Genomic DNA, 5584 nt, shown 5'->3' with positions numbered 1-5584 from the left:
AAAAAAAAAAAAAAAATTAAACACCTCCTTTAAATTGTGGGTGTTAGATGCTGTGTTCTTTCGATGAAAAGCTAATACACAAAGTAAAGGTTGTAGCTAGGCTACTGGTCATCCAACTACTGGATTGTACATTCTCCCTGCAATCAGCTTGGTCACTGTTTATGTTGTACGAGATATTTAATAGTTTCTGTATCACATCAGGGTATTTGTAACAAAAAGCTACTGTTTGCTACTGTTGTTGATGTATAGTTAGAAACTGAAATATTCAAGATATTTCAAAGAAATAGCAAAATGTGATGTTCACAGAGATGAGAATCTGTAGCAATTACAGAAAAGAAGTTAGTTTCTTCACAATCTCTCTATCTTCTTAACATAATACTTACTCTTTATCTTCTTAACATACTACTTACTATTTTCCCTTTTCCAGAATATTTTCTTTCTTTCTTTTTTTTGCCTTTTCTGATCAGGAGTATTTTCTATTCTCTCTTATTCTTTTATGTTCTTATCTTATGATTAATTGTCCTGATTTCTTTCCATTTCTGAGTTCAGATTCTTGGGATGCAGATCAGATCAGTCAGTCTCATTTTTTAAAATGCTGCTGATGTACACCTAGCTCATCTTTTGTTAACTGTTACTTCACTTCTATAGCTGAAGTTAAGTATTGATTGTGTCACAAGATATGAAACATGCCTCTGCCCTTATGTCAGGAGGAGGATGTTCAGTTCCCCTTAAAATCTGTGTGACTGGGATGAGAATGGTGACATCTTTAGGTGCACAATAATGTCCAAGAACACTATGACTCATTTTAGTTTTACTTATTGAATCCATTACATTGGACAAAGCAATTGTTAATTTTTGCTGAGGGTTGGATATTGGAACACTGAAAATAAATTCATTGGGCATTGTATAAATGGTCCATTCAGAGAAAACATGTATTTTGGCTGCTTCAATTAAAAACCTTTTATATTTAATTAAAATAAACCATTGATTTAAAAGTGTACCTTTTAGGCTACAGTGATACAGAATCAGTACTCTTCGTGATGTGTTGAATAAAACAGACTAAACACAAACAAGGAAATATTATACACAATTAGGTGCCACTGTTTTGACTTACATGTGTATATTTCCTGATCATCAAAGAACACCTCAGACTACTCAGGAATGTTTAGCTGCAGTTTTGCAGCATATTTAAAAGATTTTTTTTTTTGGAAAACATGCTGCGATAGTCATTCTTTTTTTTATAGTCAATCTAAGCATGAAAAAAATTAGCATTTGAAATACTGAATAATGATGCTAACAAAAGTAGCACTATATAAGCCATAGAACTGGAGACTTTCAATTATTTCCTCCAGTGTAGTTCCTCAGGCAAAGAATCCTAATTTGTTCATAATTTACCTCTTTATCTTTCTTAGCTTTAAATAAACTCTAGTCACTAAAAGCGAGTGTTTGGGAATCAGCAGAATCTAAACCTTCCCGTTTAACTCTCTGAAATCTGTCAGTGCAGCAAGACAGCATCATGCTTGAAAGTTAATAAATGAATGACCCTATATTTTTCAAGTTTATGAAATTATAAATGTGTAGATTTTGCACATGTTTTTTAAAACAGTTAAATCTCAAGGTTCTTGAAGACAGTAGTGAAACAAACACAGGCTTCCCTTAACTGCATCAACTTGTATGGTCTTGCTCATCACTGGGCCTATTGTAGTGAGTTTTTGGCCTCTCCTCTGTTTCAGTTGTCAAAATTCTTGTACTTCATAACATCAGTGTTTAGAGTGGGCTTCAATAGCTGATATCAAGGACCGATGTGAATTTTGCCAAACTCTATGTACCTTAGGAACCAACACAGCATGTAGAACCATTTAGCTGTTCAGATCAAGGTTAAATGTACTAACACACATTTCTTTAGTGATGTTGGGGCTCCACCCATTTACCTACAAAATTACAGTTGCTTTTAAACTCATGTTTGGAAAAATTAACAGTAACATCAAAATAATTTTCAGCCAGAACTCTTTTCAGTATTCAAACAAAATGTTATGTTTATTTTACTTCATCATAGTTTGCCTTATTTAATACATGTTTCCCATTTTGCATTTTGTTTTGTTTGAACTTTTGGCAATGTTATTTTAGTCATTTCGTACCTAAACAAAAGTGATAAGCTATTTTTACGCTGATATATTTACCAATTGAAATATAAGATATTTAATTGCTTTGAAAGTATTTGAAATAAAGATAGTATTTGGCTTATGCCCTGAGGATGACATGAGAGTACCGTGAGGTGAGACAGTCAGGGAAGAGTGTGTGGGGCGTGTTGCTTGCAAAGACGGGAACCATGAAGCACAGTCCACAGGCTTTCTTAAGATGCCATCTTTGTGGTCTGAAATGAAGGCCCGTCAATGGCAAAGACGTGAGGGTTCTGAGCGTCCCTCAGAAAATTTATCACAACATTTTGATGGTTTGGATACTGTGCCAAAAGGCATATGAAGATTACAGATATTCATAAAATGATCACTTTAGGGCTGTCAAGGAGTACCCATTAAGCACACAATCCTACATGTGTGGTTTCGTGTGTGACAGAATGTATGAAATGATGAAAATTACCAACCTAGACACAGTTATTGACGTTCCATCTGGAATCTGTTATTAGGAGACCAAACGATAAGACTGTGAGTTGAGCTTGACTTCGAAGGCAGTAGGGTGTGTACAATGTGGCAAAGGCACTGAAGGAAATCAGTCACATTTGTGTGCGATTCATTTCTCTATAGCATGGGCAAAGCCCGTGCATTGCTTCCAAATCACAAACTATGGCAAACCGGATAGGTTGTCATTCTGTGTCCCCTTTTCCATGTTCTACGTCTCCCAATGAATGCCTAAAATTTCTTGTGAATGCCAGAAAGTGTCCTGCAGATGAGACTGAGCCCCATATATACTATTTTTATATATGCATACATGTCTGTGATAAAGTTTAATTTTGAAAGAAGGCAGAATAAAAAGTTAACTGTGAATAAAATTCAACAATATACTGTAATAAAAGTTACATGAATCTATGCCCCTTCACGATTTTACAAACATGTTTTTTATGTAACCAGTGGCTTCATGTCACCTATGCGCAAAATCCTCTGTTGTCTTTGTATAGGCTCACTGTTTTCCAGCACAACAGGTTTTCATCATTAAGAACATATATTCTGTTCATCTCTTCCACTAAAAAAGTAATGCTTTCATTATCAGAGGCACTTATCACACACTGTGGTGATAACTTCTCAGTTTGAGATGCAACTGCAACATCTCTATAATTTTATATTATCTTTTTCAACAGTTGCATAGATAGAGTTTTCATTTTTACTGTAGATCTCAGCAACTGCCACCTGCAAGTTTTTTTCTTCTCTTAAATTGAAGAGGTTTACCTTTTCATTTAAAGAAAACAGTTTTGGCATCTTTTTGGCATATCCAAATCACCAGCAGCACGACATTTATAATTTCATCCATTACTAAGTAAAACACATTATTTGAATACAAATGCTATGATGCTGCACATTTGAAAACTGAGACAGTTACTAAATGATTAATGGGTATACAGTGCATGCAGTGTGGATAAGCTGAGCAAAGCTTTGATTCACATCCTGGGAAGCACATAGAGGGGTGGGGTGATAGTTCATCACATTACTCAGAGCAGTGCTCATTTGAAAACTTTTGATAGGGGAAGGGGATGGGGAAATAAGTAGACTAAAGATAAGTCATGTACAGGATCCTAGTAACCTGAATGAATGTAAACATTATATGCATGAACAAGAACTAAGGTTAATAATATCAAAAATGTAAAAGGCGAAAAGGGAATTATAGAAAGAGGTAAGGAAAGGGGAGCTTTTGTACCAACTTCCCTAGATGATTATAAAATGTATGGACTGCAAATGTGTACTAATAGGAAATAAATAAAAACAAAACAAAAAAACAAAAAATCCTTCAAATTGTTTATTTCTTAGATTTTCCACTTACTACATTAGGATCACACTTGATCATGAACAACAAACCATATTAAGTGAAACAAGGATATGGAGGGCTCTACTATAGAAATTGGTGCAAAGATAGTGAGCATAGTTATTGCCATGTGACTCTGAGGACTGTGCAGAAAGATGAAAAGCCCTGCCTTGTTGGCTTTGAAGTGAGCTGCCCAATTACTAGGTGGCCAGTGAGGGGACATGTAACAGAGACAGCGGGGCCTGTAAAAGCTGAGAGCAGTGTCCACATGACAGCCAGGAAGAAAATGGAAAACTTAGTTCTGGAGTTACAAAAGACTGGATGTGTCTAACAGCTGCAAAAACTCGTGGGAGGAACCTGAGCTCTACAAAGCAATGCTGTCCAGATGACACCCTCTGTATGACATTGTGGAGACAATGAACAGAGGACCCAGCTAAGCTAGGAAGGAACTTTTGATCCAAAGAAACTAAAGTGGTAAATACATCATTTAAAGCCACTTCATTTATGATTATTTGCTAGGTAACAATATAAAAAACACTGGTAACTAGAGAGAAAGTTGAGTATTCTAGACATCCTAGATGTATGAAACCAGAAAAGCTATGGCCCAGAAGTCAAGATAAGGCTGGTATGTTCTTCTTTGATTCATATACTACAAGCATTTCCTCAGCACCTACTGTATGCTTGAGGCTGACCAGGAAACTGATGGGGAAATAGAGACAGTTTAAGATATCTGTCCAAAGTTACAGAGGAGAGGTTTGTAAAAATATGGGAATTTTGTGGAAAAAATAGAACCAATGGTATGTGACACTTTAGCCTCTAGGGTATGTGACTATTTAATCTGTGTCTTCAAGTACATATTATATTGAGCTATTTTCTTTGCTCTATAACTTAAATTTTGTATGACATAATTTTGTATGAAATAATTCTAAAAATAGTGAAAGCTCTTATTTTTCTAGTATCCAGGGATGCATTAGAACTATTTAGAAGTAAATAATGGGATTATCACTGTGAAATATGTAAGTCTTCTACAAAAATTAGTATTAATAATGTTTCTCTGCTGAGTGTACCAGAGAACACTACAAGATGGAAAAGAAATTGGATCCTGAAGACAAATAGAAACAGAAGCTGAAAGGCTGTTTGAATCTTAGAAAAGTCTAAGTCTATAAAATATTAAGAACTTTATCTGCACTTTGGTGTACAAAGTTGGTTTCATCTTAAAATACTTTTAACATAAATAGTAATCTTTTCTATGATCTAAATTATCTTTTAAAAGAAAAAATCAAAGTAACACAGAAGTCATGATCAAAGTAGAAATTTCTCCTGTCCATTTTTACACTCCCAATTTTACCACTGTTCAAAGTTTTGTGTGTATCAGTCTACAATTTATATGCAAGTACACACAACATTCACATCTACATCCACACAAACACTCACATGTACATAAATAATATACTTTTGTGCTCTTAGTAACACTTGTTTATATAACACATAGCTTTCTATAACTGGCTATTTTAATGTAGGAAAAAGTTGCTGAACTCTGTCCTGTTGGAAGCATGGAGAACTACCTCAACTTTTATAAGTAATGGAGAAATGCAGTTTTTCTTGTGAAATA

This window comes from Chinchilla lanigera, unplaced genomic scaffold, assembly GCF_000276665.1.
Source record: "Chinchilla lanigera isolate Chin_1 unplaced genomic scaffold, ChiLan1.0 scaffold00020, whole genome shotgun sequence".
NCBI lineage: Eukaryota > Metazoa > Chordata > Mammalia > Rodentia > Chinchillidae > Chinchilla > Chinchilla lanigera.
This window is presented reverse-complemented; position numbering follows the sequence as displayed.